Here is a 20,843-nt window from a genome sequence, read left to right on the forward strand (position 1 = left end):
CTCCATCTCCACAAAAGGCAACTCTTCTGGAGACTTCAGTAGGTATTTTGCTTGAAAAAACAAAAAAAAAAATCAAAACTGTGACAGGACAGAAGAAGGTAGGTAGCAGTTGCCGGTGTTCAGAAGTGGCAGGGGAAGATGCTTCAGGTCAGCAAAAAGCTTGGGAGGCCTACTGCTCAAAGTCAACCATACAGCTTGTCATCATAGCACGGCTTGGGTTGGAAGGGACCTAATTCATCACTCAGTTCTAACCCCCCCAGGGATACTAACCACAAGATCTGGTTGCCCAGGGCCCCATCTAACCTGGCCTTGAACACCTCCAGGGATGGGACATCCACCACCTCTCTGGGCAACCTGTTCCAGTGCCTCACCACCACCCACACAGCTTCACAGTGAACAGAAAGCATCGATATAACAAAAATAGGGTACCAGCTCCTGGAGGACACGATTACATGGGAGGCACTCTCCAAATTACCTGGCAATTTGGATTTAAGCATCTTGTATCTGAAGAGCAAAAAAGTGTGAACAGTCTTAGGGCAAGAATATTTTATGCCAATAAGTGAGCCATCAAAAACCAAGCAGTAGTAAGTAAAAGTCTTGTCTAAGTTTCTTTCATCCCTCTCTACTAGGATACCTTCCAAGTCCAAACAGGATCACAAGACCATGCCTCTATCAAGAACTAGCCCAGCTCCTCCTTTCCTTCCCCAAAGCACGCATGCATGTGCACGCAGGAGAAACGGGGCTGCTAGAAACCAGGGAACTGCAGCTCCTGAACCAACAGCAGTGTTACTTTCAATGAGTTTTCCCCAGCTGTGGTAAATGTTGTAAGTGCTCTGTGTGTATGTCCAGCTTGATGAGCAGTGCAGTAAGAGGATCTAGAAGGCTGGCATTTGAAGAGAGCCTCAGCATACGCTCTGCCGAGGAATTGTACCCCTCTGGGGGGGCTGCCCCCCACCACGCAACGCCAAGATCAACACATCCTGCTTCTGAGAGCTCAGTCCCAAACTTAGCGATGCTCCTGGGTCAGGAGCAGTTGCCAGAACAACCCGTAATAGCAGAGGAAGGTGCTGCTAAGGACAATGACGTCTCAGGAACAGTGAATGCCAACAAATTTTCACCTGCAAGGCGAGGGCATGGCAAGGAGCAGCCTGCACGCTGCTGCTGCTGCCCTGGAACCAGAGCACTCTTCAAGATCAGTGACATTTCTGAGTGATTACCAAACCTTAAGATCTATTATGATGTTAATTTGCTGGCTAGCTTTGCAGGGAAGTGTAATTAGATGTTGTGTAGCTGCGATACAAACTGGGAGGAATGCTAGGAATGCCCGAGTTTACAAACTGGGCAGCAGGCGGATGGAGCAGAGCCCACGCAGGGACGGTGAGGAGCCCACGCACACCTCCAGCACCTCCAGAGCTGAGGAAGGATCCCGGGTGCAGGGTCTGCTCTCCACCCCGCTCCCCGGGTGCACAAAGGCCCCACTGCAGCCACAACAAGGCGAGGCGGGCATCAGGTGTGCTGAGCTTTACGTCCTTGCTCTCCTTCCCACATGGGTACCACCCCATCTTCTACTTCACATTTCCTCATTCCAAACTGTTATAAATGAAGTCTCAACTCACTCTGAATTTAGTAATATAAAAGAATATTTATAAAAAGTATAAAAGCTGTAAAAGGCAAGTAAACAGCGCTGGGTGTGTGGGGAGTCTACGCTCCACCAACAAACACGCACACACGAACATCAAACATTATAAACATATAGAACATTGCTTTTACATACTAAACCCGCGTATGCCTATACATACATACAATCAGGAAAGGTAACAAACAATGACTTAAAGTTCCATGACTTAAAAGTCTCCATTTTTCATTCCTTTTGAACAATATGTCTCGCTTTAAGTTGTCAAGCAACTCGGTCTTCGGGCCTTATGTATCCTATTCTTCCCGGATTGAAGGGAAACATACCCATCTCCTTTTCAAGGCCAATGAGGCCGGGGTCAAAAGGCTCGTCCAGGTCACCGGGGGCGTAACAGCAAAGGCCTGCGATGGCTGTAGCAGCAGAGGGGCCCATGGCGTAGCAGTCGGATCAGTAAAGGAGCCCGCAGCTCCCTCACTGTCTGGCAAACCACACGTGTCTGACTGTGGCCCCACAAGGCTCTTTAAGGCCTCAGAGACTGCTGGCCAGGTGCCGAGGAATCCCACCACAACCTTGTTTTTAGTAGCAGAATCCCACACCTTGACCTCTGTTTGGTCCCATATTTCAGGATCATAAACTGATTGCTAATAAAGGGAATATGCTGTAAGGTTAACCAGGGCAGTCTTTGCTCCTAAGGACGTATGATTCCCCATAATCCCCATAATGCACAACTGCTTACCAGCGAGGGGCAGTTGTGTGCGCGGCTCCGCTTCTCTCAGCTTGAGCTTCTCTCCAGCTCCGGTGCGCCCATTTCCAGTGACTTTCTGTACGAGCTTCTTTGGGCGGTTTGCTGAGTTTGGCCGAACCTATCTTCATGAGGAGATCAGTGTGCCTGTTCCCGTCCTGGTCTCCGTTCTGCTAGCTGGTCCCTATTCATTCTTTTTTCATTCCTGCTTCTTTATTGGTGACATGACTTCATTACATCGTGTTGCCTTTTTCATCTTGAGGGCAGGCTCCCCTCTTATACCCTTCTCCCCACAGCAGTCCTTTTCAAAAACAGCTCTTCACTGGTCAAACAACTTTGCATATAACAGCAACAGAAAACACACAGAAACTTCCATGCCTTAATGGCTGGAGAACAGCAACTGGAGACTGCGTGGAGTCTCCTGAATCACCCTTCTTTGTTCCCTCTAAACTCTTTACAGTCCTGATGGCTCATCGTTAAGTCTGATGTTATCACCAACCACGGTGCTTGCCGACCCCCATGGCCACACTCCCACATCTCCCCCTTCTTTATTAATATCAACCATCTTCTCGACACGAATTACCACTCCATATATAACAAAACCAAGAAAGTAGGATCTGCCTTAGCCGAGAGCATCCTACCGATTTATGTCCCTAGCCTCATTCAGGTTTTCAGGCTAAATGTTTTAATAGAAGCCAGACAGAAAATGTTTGTTTTTCAAATTATGAGACATTTTCAGGGCTGGGGTGGCACTTGTAAGCAACAACAGTGGCCTGCAGCAGAGGATGACAAAACCTTTTAAAGCTAAAACAAATTTCTTTACATACAATGACTGTCCATTTCACAATTAAGAGAAGCAATAATGGCTTTTTTTAAAGAAAAAAATTCTAATGTCACAGCACATTTGGAACCACAAGCAGCCATTATTTCATTTCTGAAACATACCTATTAAAAGGGCTGCCAGATTTGATATAAATTTTCCTCCATAAAATGAACTGATTAAATGAAAATTAAATTGGAGTCCCTATAGCTCTGTAACAGTAAACTTCATGTAACAGTTTTGCAATTTGCAGATGGAAGCATGGAATAGTTTATTCATTTGGAGTCTAATGCAAGTAACTAATTACTCTGCAAAATAATATTCTTTAAACTATCAATAGCATCTAAATTAGGCAAGGGTGGAAAAACACATCTATCTCCTCTAGAAAGGAAAGCTGTCAGCTCTGAGAGCAGAGTAACTACCCTCCTAAGGCCAAAGAATCAGCATAGCAAAAAAAACAAACAAAGCAAAACAAACAACAAAAAAAAACGCAGCAACATTTGCAAAGAGAAGTTTTCTAGGAATACTTTTTCAGTCAAAAATACTAACAGCACTGTACAAAGGAGAAAAAAAAAAAAAAAAAAAAGGCAAAAAAGCAGAGTGAGAAACAATACCATGAGCATCACCATCTTCTCCTGGAAGAATGCATGGTGCATTGGATCGACCTGACAAAGGCAAGTTACTGCCCGCAAGACACAGTGGTTGGGACATCTCCTTGTTCTTATTTAATGGATGTTTCAAATGGTGACAGCCTGCTGTGCTTGTTTGCTCAGGCTCAGTTTAAGTGGTGAGAGATGCCCAGAGTTGGCTGAGGGTCCCTCCTGTGCCACCAAACATCCACGTGCACCTCACCAGCAGCCACTTAACCAAGAGCCAGAATGTTCTTGGTCCCCTGTCAGGAAGCCCCCCAGATTTTTATTCTTAAAACAAAGGAATGAGATGGCCATTGTGGGGGAGGAATCAGAGCTCGTGAAGGAAGGTGGAGCTCCCTCAGTTAGCCACGTTTACAAATTCACACAAAGAGCTTAGTTAACAGTTCAAGGATTAATGAAACTTGTTATTGTTGTAAGCAAGGTCAGTCTCCCTTGCAGACATCACAGCTTAGGAGACTTGTGTATCAAAACTTGATAAAGCAGGAGTAGCTCCTTTCCTCCTGAAACAACAAGGGAGGTGCAAATATGCTGTCTGAGCTGCAGCACCTGGAAACCAAAGCCTACAGAAGCACAAACTGAACAGTGCGGTCTGAAGCATCTTCCAGAGCTGCCTGAAGCACTCACTCATGCTGGTTTTGCTGTTTTTTGCTTAAAAAAAATGTGGCAGAAAATAGTGAATTGCTCTGAGTACTCAGTGGCAACTCTCCCCCTGTTCTACTGCAAGGAACAATGAAGATTTGTCATTAAATGGAGAAGGGGATCAGTTTGAGACATTAGGAGTCAAGATCCCGCTCCTCTGTGGGGGCTGGTAAGCTTTCAATGGATTTTTTCAATAGGAGAGATTGCACAGGTGGCTTGATTAAATCACCTCAGACTGATTCTCCTGTCTAAGCTGTGCAGCTTAAAAAGCATCAGAGGGATCAGTCAGCATTCACATCTTCCAGTGGTATTGAGCATTTACTTTTTTTCTTTTTAAATTATGAATCGTTTAGCTATTGACCCATTACTGCTCTCCACCATTTTTTCTATCATTAACTGAATTGCATAAAACCAGTCTTTAAAAAGCAAACTAGACGGTATGTGGTAACACTAATCTCCCCATATTCTTCCTATTTGCAGCTTTCATCCCCAACAAGACAAAGGGGGTGGGGGGGGAACACTTAGAAACACTTAGGAAAGGCAGAGAGGACAGGTTGAGGAGCATTAACTGTTGATGGTTTTTAGCACCGACAGATGAAACTCATTTATTCTGTTACTCAAAGCATAGGGCTGGGGTTTCTACAACATCCATACTAGACCCTTTCGTACTCTCTGACTCGTAGGTCTCTCATGGGCTATGATCCCACGGTATTTACAAGACAAACGTGCTTCAAACAACTTGAAACATTTTCAAAAAGCTTGCAATACCTCTTGGAGAGCCTCGGTGAGGCAGGTAGCCAGTAAGGACCATTGCACTGCCAATTTTAAAAGCAGGATAATTTGCGCCCTTAAAAAGGCAGTTAACCTGTTGTGGCTCATTTATTTATTGAGAAGAGATTTGGGTGGTGAAGAGAGAGAGAAGAGTTTCTTTGCTGCAGCCAGACGGAATTCCAAATCTAGACAGTTTAGTCAGTGAGCTAAGGGGAAGATGTCAAAACAGGCTTTCCATTAATGCAATAGCAGAAAACACCACTGGTTTCAGATACCATATACAAACAATTACTGTTCTGCTAACAGAATCCATGCCAATACGAGGGATTTTATACCCATAGTTAGTTTAAACTAACAGCAACAGAGTTGGAAGTCAGCAATATGGTATTTTATTCTTAAATATTTGCTCGGGATGCTACTTGACATCAGACTTCAGTCAAAATAAACTTTAGCAAGTGTTGTTACATGATCCCATCTGCCTATTTCAAAGGCAAAAAAAAAAAGTACATTTTGTTAATTCTGAATTTCCAGGTTCAGCCTTCTGAAACAGGAAGCTCAGCTTCTGTTCTTGTTTAGCATTATTAAGTCAGAACCGAATGGATTTATTAGTTCAGTGCTATATGTCAGAGAAATACATCCAATAAAGATATTAACAGCATATATATATTTAAATCAAGTATGACGATTTTCTTTGTGGAGTTCTACTTACTGGAGCTGGAGGGAAAAAAGAAGACACCAACGTCTCTCTACATCTGCACTTAAACTGCTGAAGCAAAAAGCACTCCAGTAGAACTAATGCAAACTGTAATGCACATTGATTTACTTTTTTTCCTCCAACAATAGCTACACACCAAATAAGTTAGCTAACTGAACGGCCAACATTGACATGAATCTTTTGAAGGCTCTTTCAAAGGCACAATTCAAATAACTCAAAAGAATACCACAAGCAGTTTGTCTGAAGTTCACAAAAGACGTTGTTGTGTCTGTCTTAGATACAATTGCAGCAATGATGCTTGAAGCCATTTGCAAAGAACAACAACAAAATCATGTCTGCAGCCTTGATCTCCAGTTCTGCGAGAGCACACACACGTGCGTCCCAGCAAGAGCTTTGTTTGTGCTTCTGCAGTAAGAAAACACTCACTGTTGTTGCAAACTCATGAAACTGCACCAACACAGAGATTAGTTCAATTTCCAAAGGAGGTTTTCAACACACTGTTTTCTCAGAGGAATAGCACAGTCAGTGCATTGTACCCAGCCGACTAAGATTTCTGCAGGGCAGAGAGTAGGGCAGACTTTAAACTGAAATCCTTTGTTATGACATTGTTAGACCCACCTATTACTCCGTACCTTCTCTAACTGCTCCTGAATTTTCCATTCATCAGCACACGCTACTACTGATTTGGGGGAAGATGATGCTTCCAGGAAAAAACAGTAGGCTCAACTCTTTTCTGAATTTTCTGGTACAAGCTACTAATTTTAATAGACCTAAGAAAAAAGGTATGAAAATTATTTCATAAAGGCAACAGGCTACCAGTTCTTACCATCTCTCAATTCACTATGAGCCTAGGATGGCTACAAGCCAGTAGTGTAAAGTAGAAATACATCCATACACAATTTACTTTTCTCCAACAGAAGCATCACACAACGTTCAGGCTAATCACACAATTCAATCCTCATATATGAAGAAAACAGTTAGAAACTGGGAAGATGCATTCACACCACAAAACATTTTGTCATCCAACATCAGAATGTAAGTTCACCAAGTAGCTGCCAAAATTAAAGCTATGACAAAAATTCCTTAATAATAGACTAATAAGAGACTCATCACCAAAGTATTAGGTAATTCTTCAGGGAACATGAATAAGAATTGCAATGTATGATGTACTGATTTAGTTATTTGGTGGTACTTAGGAAAAGAGCTTGAGTTTTAAGGACAAAAGGTTAGAGTACAGCTGTAAAAATTCAATCCCCAACATAAATCATCTCTTGAAATGTGCAAAGAGAGGGAGTTTCACAGAAACTCTCATGTTTCGCATCAGATACTGCAAACTGAGCAGCATATACCAGAGTTTTAGCTCTTCTGTAGATCATGCTCACAAATATTTCTGTCTATAAGTTTACTTTTTGAATGCATTCTACAAAATATGCTTACTTGGATTATAAAACAAGCTGGAGAATCATAATACTAGAGTCACTTGAGGAAAAACTTGCCCAATCACTCTGCTCTCCAGAAGCATCTCTCAAATTAAGGAATTTCTAAGTTCTCTCCTGTCCTGCCCTCTGAGTTTTCAAGACTGCAACATGGCTCTAAGTGTGCTTTCAGCATCTTTACCAGATAGAACCCTGCAATATCTCCAGCCCTCTGACAATGGAAGAACAAAGTGGGGAGTTGCAGCTTCCAAGCAGGTGCTTCTTGTGGACAGCAGCTCCCATGCAAACAAGGGGAGACAAAAAGGCAGCAATGGCACCAAGCACTTCTTGAAGGAGGACACGGAGCAGCCACAGCCAGGTGAGGTCACTCCTCTGCTCTCAGTGTCCTCATGGCAAAGGCAAGGGCTTCTGCACAAAATATCCTGAAAGGGCATGAAGCAAAGTAATAATGGCACCATTGAAACAATGCATGTTTGATTGATTTTGATCAGCAACTAAAGCAGCTATCATTTGAGGATTTCAAAGCACTCTATAAATAAATATTAATTCTTCCAAGACAATTCATCACAACTTTCTGGTTCCCAGAAAAACACAGGTGTTGAATTTTTTCCCTAATGCAAAATGGAAATGAAAGCAGAGCAATCGAAGCAGAGTTTCCCACACAGACTCAGCAGCAGCAGTAGATGAAGAGCTGGGAGCAGCAGCCGGGAGCTGCTTGATCAGAGATGAAATTCATGCCCCACAGACAGCACAGGAAGCCCCAGGGGGCACAGGGCTCCCATGGAAAGCCATTGGACCAAGTCTCGAGGCAAGGAGATGCATCAGAAACATGGAAGCAGCACCCTTCAGTGTAGTTTATTTTGGAGCTATGCTATATTATAATTTATACATATGTTTGTATACATATTTTTAAATAGGTCTCCACACATAGACATACAAATATAGCTCCAGTGTCTGAATGAACACATGGAGAGATTTTGTTGACAGACATGCCCTCAGATAGTTTGATATTAAAGTTCCCTTCAGTCCTCATTAAGGTAGAGACGATTAGCACTTTTTACACACGAGCTATGAAGACCTGTGGAACTAAAGTCAAAGCACTCTTCCCTGCAGGGCAACAGTAGAGGATTTAAAAACTCCTTAACATTACAGTAAGGTACAGAGTGTTTTTCCAGGTGTTTGCAGCCAGGAAACATGCAGAGAACTAACGGGTCCTCAGCTTGCATTTGAGAGACTTGCCCCCCTGCCCTGTAACCCAGGGCAGCAGACGATGGAACAAGCAGAAGGGCATTGCCTGGCCCTCACTCTAGTGTCCCCAGGGGAGCATTAAGAACCAGAAATACCAGCTCCCAAAAAATCAACTCCAAAACCAGGGTCTGCAGTTTATTAAGCACCGACACCACGGCTCCTTTGTCTGTGTTTCCACCCCACAGGTAAGGGAGGGCATTTGCTCTTGGCGGAGCAGATATCTGGCAGGGTTCTGCGTCTCAGCGACCCTAAAGATCCTCCACATTCTGCAGGCCAGCACTTGAAGACACATTGGGCTTTTCCCTGGTAACCAAAAGCTGTGGCTACAGCCGTTCCCCCAACAAGCAGAAGGATTACGCAGCAGGCAGCAGATGAGGCACAGCACTGGAATGTCTTGGACAGGGGCTGCAGCAGGAGGTTGCTGCGACCAGAGCATGCTGCCAGCACGAAATCCTTAACCCCCATCTTTTCATAAAACAATATTTCCTCTGCTTGTATCAGCACTTAGGAGCAGTGACCGACCCCGCTGCACCTCTTGCAGCACTCCAGACAATGTATTCGCAGTTTATACTGGGGTTCCTGGCACTATAGCAGCTCAAACACTAATGATTTTTAATTGATATTAGAGAAGAAATCTGAAAGAAGCTACATTTCCTTAGTGCCTCTACCTTGAGCCAGATTACATTGTAGGCCAACTCTGAGGTTTACCTGGATACTGAAATTCTGAGAACACAGTTTATTAGACGCTACAGAAATGTTGAATCCACTTTTTTATTATTATTTAGAAAAAAAAAAAAGTGTTTTCTTTAAGTTCTATGCAACAGCTAGATTGGGAAGAATGAAAATGTCAAAACCAGCAGTGGCAATAATCAAAAAGCACTTTTGGTGCCCCTGTATAACTTGAAACAGAAATTATCTGTCTTTGAACTCCTTACCTTACACAATTGTCTCGTGTTTGCAGCATACCAGACAATACTCCAAAATGTCAATGCGTGTGTGTCAGTGCTGCAAGCAGAAGCCCCGACCACCCAGCGGCTCCTATCTGATAAATGTTATCTGTTCAAGGTGTCGGGCACAATCTCATGGAAGATAGAGGAGACGTTTTCCCTCGAGGAGGAACATTACTCCAAAAGACCTCTGGGCTAAGCCACAAGCAGGAACAGCCTCTACTTGTATGATGCCCAGCTGCAGTCATGGTGCTGCAAGTTGTTAGCCTCAGCCAGTGAAGGTAAGAGAAGTGGCGCCTAGAACATGGAGGGCAAATTTTGCACTTACAGTTTTATGGAAGGTTATTAATAGAGAGAAAGCTGCATTCTGAGTTCAAACAACCATGGAGGACAGGTCACTCTTTCTTCAAGAGTTTTAAGACCTGGGTGAAAGATTTCACTTCTCTGGTGAGTGCAAGTCTTCTGAACAATGCCAAGCATCTACCACATTAAAAGGAATAAATACTTGCTAGGAAGAGGTAAGCTCTGAAGATCAACTGGGTGACCAGAAGCCAATATTTCCCTTATGATCTGTATTATGAAAGAAAGATTTCCTCCCATGATTGGTCATTTAAGGTCATAACTATTTGAAAAGATCCACATTTCATGTTCTTCTGGGGGATGAGGGCAGAAGGTTAAACATCACATAAAATATTTTGTTTAAATGCAAAGACTGAAGATAAATTACAGGGAACTGGTCCATTTGCACTTACCCACATCTGCCCCAGTGTTTCACATCCCAAAGCTGGATTTCATATTGAGTTTTGGCTGTACCTTCCAGACCACTCAGGGTGGGAGGGAAGAGAAAGAAGAAAGATATCCTAGCACAGAGCAGGGAGGTTACACTCAGAATGTTACTAAACTCTTGCCTTCTCTTGCACAGTTTGGGGTATTACCTGTCTCCATGAGGTTCCTTTTTCTAAAGCATGTTGCACTCCCAGCATCCAAGATACCCTCCAAAAGGGATTAGAAGAAATAAAATAACCAATGCAATTCCCCAAACAAGTTGGATGCTTGACCAGCTGTATGTGTTTAGTCAGAAACTATGCTGAATAGTTGCAGGGTTGTCATGGCAGCAATGGGATCTTAAGCTAATACTAAAGAACAACCTAAAAATGACTAACCAGAGGGCAGATAGAGGAAATTGCTCATTACTCTTTGGTTGCTTGCTTATAATCATTCCACCTGCACTTTTTCCTTTTTCCCCTCTTTTCTGGATGTTTCTTGTCAGTCTTCACTAATGACATCTCCAAAAGAAGGAGCACCCTTAATTACGTGCTCAGTTCACAGGGGGCCTCCACTTGCATTAACCTCGAAGACCCACCAGCCACATGATCCCAGTGCTTCACAGGCAATACTCCTGAACAATGGATGCATCACCACATAGGATTGGTGTTGATTTCACCCTAGCACTTCCAGACAAGCTGGGCACTTAAAAAACCACAGCTCTGGAGAGCCAGCCGAGGAGACGTGGATTTGCAGCATGCCTGTCAGTGCACAGACACATGTTCATCTCCAACAGGAAGGGAAAAACACTCACTCCAAAGGTGCACAGGAGAAACTGTAACCATGAATCTCTTCTCTAAAAGAGAAGAGGAAAATACAGTTTCCCTCAGCAAACACCACTGTTTGTGACGCCAGGAGCCACTACTGCTGTTGCCTCTCAGGAGTAGAAAAACAAAACAAAACAAAACAAAAAACCTCTCAGCATGGATGCAGCAAGCAACAGAAAGCTGTGCAGCAGCTGGGCCAGCAGGACAGCCCCTGGGCAGTGGCGCCTACAGAAGCATCCCTGTCTCCTGGTTTTGCTTTGCTTCTGCTCATGACTGGCCAGGAGTCTCTCCGCTTCCCCTGAAAGCATGGGGAAGGTGTCAGGCGTTGGCCCTTCCTCCCCTCTGGTGATTCCTACCTGTCTTCCAGTATTTTCTGTGTAAGGACTAGAAGCTTTGTAAAGAACAGGTAGACCAAAGAAGTTGGGCTAAGTTATCGCTGAGCCACGGAAGGCAGGGACATACTGATGATCTTCATGGTGTGCTGTCATTTGTCCTCATGCAGGCCAGCAGCCCTGCATATGAAGGAAGAGAGGAACCACCTTGAACAGAAGGAACGATTTGTGGAGACTGGACACTTACAATGCCAACCACCAAAATGACATGTTGGTGCAGGGTATGGCCAGTTGGTACAATTTTCCTCCCATGCTGAGGATTTCCTTCAGCAAAGTATTGATTTGGGACAAGGAAAGAAATAAGCTGATTCTTTTTTGTATTTGCTTATATAAAGTCCTCGCTGGCACAGCATCCTGTAACCCCTGTTTCTTTGAAAGCAACTGCAACCTTCAGTTGCTAATCTCATTCAAAGCCCTGTCACTATGACACCTTCATACTATGCTGAGACTTCTAAGCCATTTGTTAAACTCAGATAAAGAAATTCTTAATTTCTTAGTAGAAATCTCATTTTGAAAAAAGAAAATATACCCAGCAATTGCCTTTAAATTACTTTTGAAATGCCTTCATTTGGCACTCCTACAGCTCTTAAATCCTGTAGAACACCAGATTAACAAAAACAAAACCAGTCATAAAGTTTGGGAAGAGGCTCACTCCTCTTGCACTTCAGAATTCTTGTAAATGTAGTGCTAGACAGAAGCTGCCGTACCCCTCGGGTCATAAGCAAGCACGAAGGTCATTGGAAGAAGAAGACTTTCAGTCATTGACATGAAACCACATGTCTACACGCAGCCAAATGTTATTCTAAAAAGTTGGCTGAAATATGCAAATTTTAACTTTTCTAGTCCTTGCTTTAGCTGGGTGAATCACAAAGACAGCAATCTTTCATAAAAAGATGACCCAAAGCTGAAGGTGTCGGTTCTTCTCCCTCGATTCCCTGACTGGAAGTGGTTTGTGTACAATGTGCGTTGAGTAACTGCCTCTATGTTTTCTGTGATGCAAAAAGTGATTAACTGCAGGTAGTGCCCTGTACAAGAGGATTCCTCTTTGTTCAGTGTATTAAGAAGTACGTGGCTTGTGCTGAAGATTTTTCTTGTTGTCCATTTGCATATAGTTGGCATAATTAGTTCACATGCTAGTTAGGCAAAGATGGCCTGACAGAAGAAAGCCAGCACATTCTTAGATAATAAGGCAGGTTTGTGAACATTTGAACGCAGGGATAGAGATCAGCCAGCACAAACAAACCAAAGCACCTCCTCTCAGGGCACAGCTCGCAGGAAGAAGCCCCATGTGTGCTCCAAGTCCCAGCGGCACAGCCCCGGCGTTGGGGGCTGCGTGCCTGTGCTCTTCTCCCAGGGCACACAGTCAGGACGCGGCGTTGCTCCAGCTGGCTGCCGGCCCAGCCATAACCGTGCTGGCGTTTGTTGCATGGGAGAGACTGGGGGGGGGACAGATGATGGTTTAAATAGAAGCTCTGGCCCAGAAGGTGGGTGTTAAGATAAGCCTGTTGAATCAGCACTGCCCTCCCCGTTCTGTGACTCTGCACACCACGAGTGCGCTTCAATTTCAAGTGCTAAAACCGAACAAGGGAAACAGGCAAGGATGCAATACATGGGCTTTGGTTATAGGCTCATATTAAAAGCAAAACCATGTTCTGATTAAACTTAACAGCTGTCTATGCTCCGAGGTGTTACAAGTACGAGACTATTTAAAGACAATGACTGGCGCCATCTATTTTATTTTGACAGAGCTAGGAAAAGCAACGCTTATTAACCGTTGACTGAAGCTCTAAATTGATGTCAGCTCTGAAGACATTTTTGTCACAAAAAGGTAGAGAAATAACAAGTGCAGAAGTAACTTTTAGTGGCAATGAATACACTTAACTGAAAAACCATAAGAGCTGGACCTGTTGGAGCAGGTCCAGAGGAGGCCATGGGGATGCTTAGGGGCTGGATCACCTCTGCTGTGAGGACAGGATGAAGAGAGAAGGCTCTGGGGAGACCTGACAGCAGCCTGCCATCACCTAAAGGGGCTGCAGGAGAGATGGGGAGGGACTCTGTGTCACGGGGTGTAGGGATAGAACAAGGGGGGGTGGCTTGAAATGAAAAGAGGGGAGATTTAGATCAGATAGAAGGAAGAAATTCTTCCCCCTGAGGGCAGTGAGGCCCTGGCTGAGGCTGCCCCGAGGAGCTGTGGGTGCCCCATCCCTGGCAGTGCCCAAGGCCAGGCTGGATGGGGCTGGGGGCAGCCTGGGCTGCTGGGGAGGTCATGTCCATGGCAGGGGTGGGACAGGGTGGGCTTTGAGGTCCCTTCCAACCATTCTGTGATTCCTAATTTACCAACAGAGACAAAGGACACACAACAGCTGTTGACGTCATTGGAGGCAATACCTGTTCATGTCTTCATGAATTACAGCCCAAAATTACAATTTCCTATTTACACAGGCAAAAGGATAGAGTAAGTGCATTTCAGATGTACACACAGATACGCGTGTAACACGTGATTTAATACTGACTCTGAGGACCTTGCTCAGCCTCAGGCCTTGGCACAGGAGCCCCCTTCCCCTCCTTCCCCTCTGCAGGCGACTCAACAGGGCATGTTGTGCCAAGCCACCTCACAAGGATAAGCCTCAATCTACACACCTGACATACAAATTTAAGTGACAAACACACAAAATACTCTTTGAGAAGGCAGATCACGGGGTAAGGCTGCAGCCCAGCTTTGGGATTTTGCGCTCCATATTGGGCCTTTCCACAGGGAACAGAGCTGGAAGGCAGGGCCACAGCACAGGGAGATGGTACTATGAGAGGAATTCATGAGATGCAAATGGCACAGCAGGGAAATGCAAAGCAGGGACTGCCTGTGGGAGTCCCATGTGAAATTTGACAGACCTGGCTCTTGCATTCCTCTGTAGCACTGGATGCTCCTTATCACCACCTCTGAATTCAGTGGTATTGTTCCCATTTTGCAGAAAGCAAGTAGGGACAAAGAAATTCCAGCTGTCAACCCTCACTTGCTTTTGCGTGTTTTCAGCCGTCGGGCCAAGATCTTGCAAATACACGAGAATTCCGGCTTCCCTTTGAAAAGATGAGCATTTTCAAACACTGCTGCTACAGGTACAGCTTTGAGAACCTGAGCTCTAAAGACTTAAACCAAAAAACAGAGCACACCCACAACATTATACACCAAAAGGCAAACGCAAAATGCCCCACAGAATTCAAACAAATCTCAGGTCCCTTGATACAGCAATACCGAGATGGCAAGAACCAGCTTTTTCTTTTTCTTCTTTTTAAAAACGGTTTACAAAATGAAACAGGGGGTACCACTGTGGGACCCACCACATGCCAGCCCTGCTGTCAGGCATCCACCACCACAATTTGGTCCCATGAGCACGGTTTTTCCTCACCTGCCTTTGGCCATCTGGAGGTCAGACATCTCACTTTGCCTATCCTAGGCTTCCTCAAACAGAGGGACAGGAGCCTTGGCTTTGGCCAACCCAAGCCATCTTCAAGCAGACAACCATGAGAAAAGCCTTCTGAGATGCCTCCCACACACACCAGCAGCCTTTCACTAGGCAAAGAACTTGAAAATAGTTCTTGAAAACCCAAGACCAGAGCAAATTCAACTTAAACCAACTGAAGCAAAGCCCATCTGAGTGGAGGCACAGAATGAACCCCAGTTTCAGAGGAGACAAAGTTTTACGTTTTGACTGAAGTCGTTTCCCCTCCCAGACCAGGGATTGCGAATTCTCAAATGATTTGTAGCAGATAGAAAGTTGGAAAGCTTGGGCAGAAACAGATGAGAAAAGCCTTGACTAACATCTCTGAAACTGGCTCAAAAGCAACCCCCCTTCAAAAAAAAAAAAAGATTCGTTTTGAATCTAAGTCAAAGAACGGAAAGATTTGGTCAAACTGCAGGAACTCCTTGCTTGAGGCAGGCACCAGCCCAGCGCCACAGGGGAAGCGGCCGGGGTGGCAGCGTGCTTGCCTCCCGGGAACCGAGGCCCCGCGTCCGGAGGAGGGCAGGAGCCGGAGCTCGGGCTCGGTTCTCTCCCGGCCGAACGCCGGGGCTGGCACCAGGGGGATTTTTTGGGGGGAAGAAAAGCGGTGAAACGGCTGCAAGTTGGGACCGCCCGAGCGCAGCGAAGGCTCCGCGCTGACTCCTCCGAGGCAGCCGGGATCGGGGGGAGGCAGCGGGACACCGGGGGGGGAGCACCGGGGGGAGACCGGGAGGAGCCCGGAGAGCACCGGAGGGAGCAGGGGGGAGCCCGGGGAGAGACCGGAGGGAACCGGGGAGCACCGTGGGGAGACCGGGGGGCACCGGGGTGTGCTGGGGACTGCTGGGGAGGCACCGGGAGCCACAGCGGGGCCTCCTCCCGGAACTTCCCCGAGCCGCCCTGCCTGTTCCCTGCTCCTCCCTGGGGACCCTCTGGGGACCGACCCCCGCGGCCCCGCGGCTCGCTGCCAGCGTGCGGACCGGGGATCCCCACAGCCGCCCCCCAGCCCCCGCAGCCATGCCCTAACCGCCCCCCCCCCCATCACACCGCTCCGCTCCCCCCTTACCGGCGGGACACCCCCACTCGGGGCCGGTCCGGCCCGGTCCTCCCCGCGGCCCCGCTCACCTCGTGCCCTCCCCGCCGGGCTCCGCCGCCCTCGGGCCGCCGGGGCTGCGCGGCGCTGCCGTTGGCAGGGAACAGTCGCCAGGGCTACGGTCACTATGGCGCCTCGCGCCGGGTCTCGAGGCAACTGTTGCTACCCTCCTCCCCCCCCCCCTCCCAGCACGTCACAGCCCAACCCCGCCCGCTGGAGGGAGGGGGGGGCAGGGAGGGGTACACAGCACGGCAGCGCCCATTGGTTGGCGGAGAGGCCTGTCGGTCAAAGGGAGGGCGGGGATTTGATGGGGATTGGCCAATGGGAAGGGGGAGGGGGAGGGGCAGAGAGTTGGCGCGCGCTTTAGCGCTTCGGCGGGAGCGGGGGGAGGGGAGGACGAGATGGGGGCGCTGGGGACGAGATGGGGGCACTGGGGTGATGGGGACAAAGTGGGGGCACTGGGGACGAGATGAGGGGAGGAGTGAGGATGGTGCAGGGTTGAGGCAAGCGGGCGAGAGTGGACAAAAAGGGGGACACAGATGACTGAGGACAACTGGTGCGAAGAGTGACAGGGCTGAGGTGGCAGGGAGAAGTTGGGGGCATTGGGGTGGTGGGGACAAGATGGGGATGAGGCAATGGGGACAAGCTGGAGGAGGAGGTAGTGAGGATGATGTGAGTTTAAGGCGAGTGGGGGCAAATGGATTGAGATGGTGGGGAGAAGAGTAGAGACAAAGAGGGGACACTGACGTGACGGGGACAAAATGAGGCTGAGGTGATAGGCAAGATGGGCACTGGTTTGTGGACAGCGGTTGTGAAGGAGGTTGGTGGGTGACAGGGACAAGATGGGGCTGAGGTGACTGGTTGTCCTAACCAGGACTAAGAGAGGCCAGTGGAGTGACAGGACTGAGGTGGCAGGGACAAGATGGGGGCAAGGTGGTGGGGACACATCGGGCACTGAGGTGACTGAGGACAGAGGAGGTGGGATGAGGCAGCGAGGGGCTGAGAGCAGCAAGGACACCTTGGATGGGGACAGGGAGAGGTGGGTGACGGAGAAGGGAGGTGCAGGGGGAGGAAAGGGACCCTGAAAGGGGCTGGTGGAGCAGGGGTGAGGTGTGACAGGGACCAGTGGGCACAAGAGGAGGTGAGAGCTCAGGTTGGAGGCAGTGGGCAGTGAAGGGCTCTTCTGGAGGAAGGGGCCTGTTGAAGAGGGTCTGGGGGTGGGCACAGGCCCGCCTCTGTCATGTCAGGGCAGTAGCAAAGGTCCTCTGCCTCATGCATGGCCGTGGGGACATGTGAGGAAGGTGAGTAGCAAGGACAGCATGAGGACTTGTGTGGCATGAGGAACGGATAGCTCATGGTTTGAATCGTGGTTGTGTCTGGACGCCTCACACAAATCAGTGAGCCTGTGAGCTCCACATTCTTTATTAAATAACAACAATAACAAAGTTATTTTTCCTATATTAAATATTAAAAAGTTCCTGTTGGCTCATGGGTAACTGGCAAAAATCTCTGGAAGCAGACTCCTCTACTAGCTGCATTTCTGTTTCCTTGCCCCTTTCCACCCAGCGACATTTGCATGTAAACAGGTTCTTTGTTTCCGAAGAGTTCATTAGCTTCTGCTGCTTGTTTCTCCAACTAATAATTCTCCATGACATCAAAACCGTTCCCATAGAGACCGATCATGAAGTCACAAACAACAAACAGAGGATTAGAGACTGGAGTGGTGTACAGGCAGCTGATGTAGACAGGGATCAGGAATCCTGTTTTAATGCAAATTCTTTATGAATAAAAGCAAATTGTTGTGCAGCATCACTGCATGCAGTAACACAGCTTCCACTTCTCACCCCAGAACCGGCTGCACTTCTGAGGGTGGAATAACAGACGGTGTGTTTGAACTTACGCTTGGGGGATGTAGTGGATAAGAGTAGGAGCAGTATAAATTGTCACACAACACTGAGTTATCTGATTTAACAACAAATGTTTCTTGATGGAGTGTTAGTCACTGGTTTTAGGGAACCAGCTAAGAAACAGTCTACAAAATGCTTGGCTCTAACTCTTTCCTGCTGTAGCAGGAATTTTCTGGTGAGCCAAGCCAGCACATGGAGCCAGAGAGGGTGTTGAGGAGACATCTACTGGCTGAAGTGAACTGAGGAACAGCTAATTGGGTCTGTGTTGAGTAGGTAAATTTACAGAATCCTGAGTGCTTGGATATATATTTGCATGTGACTGGCATTGCAGGGCTTTGGGATACTACACTGGGGGAAAACACGTACCACACCAGTAGCTGTGCAAGGTTGGAAGATGAAACTGATATTTTTACATTGTTGGTGGTGAGGGAAACAAAACCTAAACTACAGTCTGTGGATGCAGAGAATTGCAAAGGCAGCAGCTACCTCACTTCTACTCTATCTTCTGATAAATGAATGTCTCCTCTACATTAATAGGTGTTATCAGCAAGAATAACCGCTTTGCATTCCTGGAAACAATTCAGCCTGGAAATGCAGCAGAATTTATCAGGTGGGGTTTTGATAAAATCCCTTCCTAGCGTGAAGCACAGAGGAGAAAAATGAAAGAGACTCAAAAGAGTTTGCTATATGAACAAGGATATATATAACCTTAAGCTTATATTTTAATCTTGACACGAAGTTCTTGCCTCTGGCACAGTGGCAGGTATCCTGAATGCATAGACTAAAATCTGTCCATGATGGTGAGCTTTATTCCTTCATCTTGGGGGAAGAAAAAGACTGTTTGGTAGTGCACATCACAAATTCTGTCCCTCCTGGGTGGGAATGGTCCTCTGGATACAGATTCCTATAAAAGCTAATCATTGTGTGCAAACTTTTCCAGGTACTTAAACCAACTCCCTAGGAAACAAATATTGACTAGTTGTAAGAACCCCAGCTCCCACTAACCCATCTCGTCCCAGTCAATTTGCAAAGACAGCCAAATTCTCTGGTTTTCTGTTATTTCATGCAGGCTGAGTTTTGTGTCTGTCCCTGCGAAAGAGGTTGAAGGAAACACTGGTATCACTACTAATGTGAAGCTTTTAATCATTGTCACCTTGCATTGTAATAAGCAACAACTTTAATTGTATTTGAAAATTTAAATGGTTCCATTTTTCAAAACCTAAAAGGTTTCTCTTGGCAACAAAAGGAGGTTGATGAGGATGATGATACTGGCCATGACTCTGTTGTTAAGTATAGTTTTGCTCCTAAAGAATAAATTATTAACGAAGGCAGAGATTTAAAAAGAAGTAGGGATGTTTCCTGCCACTTGTTGAAGGTAACTGCAGCTGGAGCACACGTCAACCTAACTGCTTCAGAGCTGGCCCGGTCCACACAGCGTTCACCCAGTTCTGCATCCCAGGCACTTCTTTCCAGTCTAAAAGTCCAAGGGGTCTGGTACAGACCTGAGGTGGCCATAAGTCTTATTTTATTCACAGGAGCTTTTAAGAGGAGAGGGAGGCACTCTGCTCCCCACTTCCTATCCTATTTTAATTCTGGCAGTAAGTCCTGCATAATGAAAAGTGATACGTGTAAAGTTGGTCAGTCTCTGTTCTCTGAATGGTTCTGGAAAGCAGGTGCTGCCAAGGAAAGCAGCATTTTTAATAAAGCTTTATGGAAAACGTTTGTGGTTTTTTTTTGTTTGTTTGTTTTTTGTTTTGTTTTCTTTCCCTTAGCAAAACCCAGCAGAATCTCATTTTCAATGCATTTTTCAATGGCTTAGAAAAATCCCCAGCAGGTATTTCAACAGGAATGAAGAGAATCACCATATTGACATGGAACAAAGAGGTTTTATGATGAAGTTTGCTGTAACGTTTTTTGAAAAGTATGTCACAACCTAAGCCAAGGAAGTGTGTGGAATTTGTACCCATGGAGATTCCAATAACACAGTCAGCTTCAAACCCACAGGATTATTTGTTTTCTTACTTAACTTACCAGGAAAAGGGTTACTGGAAAAGGGTGAGAGAGAAATAGAGAGTGAGGTAATATAAATCAGAGACTAGATATTGGAGGAACGAGGAAGGCTTGCTGATTAAAATTTGATCTGTCCACAGATTTGGGGTTAGTTTTGAGGAGGTTGCCATGAGTTATACAGGAAAAATTCCCAGAACTGAGTCGTATGTGTGAGCTCCAGAGACATGCTGGATAAAATGTTCAGAAATTCCAAAGAAAAATTAGTCTTTTAATGGATTGTAGTCCTTAAGCCAAGGTTATTTAAAAATAGAAAAGTTCGCATGAAGGTGTCATTGCTTAATAACAGTGAAATAGAAAATAGAGATGGGAATAGTTTATGAGAAGTCATTTAATACACATAAACATCACCAAAGGCAGGACATACTTTACTCTTGTTTTACCTGACAGGTTTTTAAACCTTACCTACTCTTAAGGTTTCTTAATGGTGGTGAGCCCAATCTTTCCTTAGCCATGGTATTTAAACTTTAACTGTCTTTACAGCTGGGCAGGTTCCCCTCCCCATCTCCAGTCTAAATCTCACTTGTTGCAGTTCAAGTTCCTCCCCGTTGTTCTGTTCACACTGGAAATGGGAACCATTTATATCTTTTTCTTTATAGCACCTTCCAATGTGTCTGAAGATTGCTGTCTTTTCTCCCCCAAATCTCTTGTTTTCTAAATTAAAAAAATATATATATATATTCTGTAAGAAAAA

General features: G+C 46.0%; 1 protein-coding gene across 10 annotated transcripts in view; it reads right to left on the bottom strand.

The window, feature by feature from the left end:
• Window positions 1–16,365, bottom strand: part of RFX2 (regulatory factor X2) — a 61,585-nt gene extending 45,220 nt beyond the window's left edge. For 4 of the 10 annotated variants that reach the window (XM_068662007.1, XM_068662003.1, XM_068662001.1 and 1 more), the window contains exon 1: window positions 16,208–16,364. The gene's annotated coding sequence lies outside the window, so the exon portion shown is untranslated. Of the gene's footprint in view, window positions 1–16,148 lie in introns of all 10 variants that reach the window. The other 6 variants (XM_068662006.1, XM_068661999.1, XM_068662004.1 and 3 more) reach the window with 5 other exon arrangements.
• Window positions 16,366–20,843: the final 4,478 nt, after the last annotated feature.

Source organism: Anas acuta, chromosome 26 (assembly GCF_963932015.1).
Source record: "Anas acuta chromosome 26, bAnaAcu1.1, whole genome shotgun sequence".
NCBI classification, from domain to species: domain Eukaryota; kingdom Metazoa; phylum Chordata; class Aves; order Anseriformes; family Anatidae; genus Anas; species Anas acuta.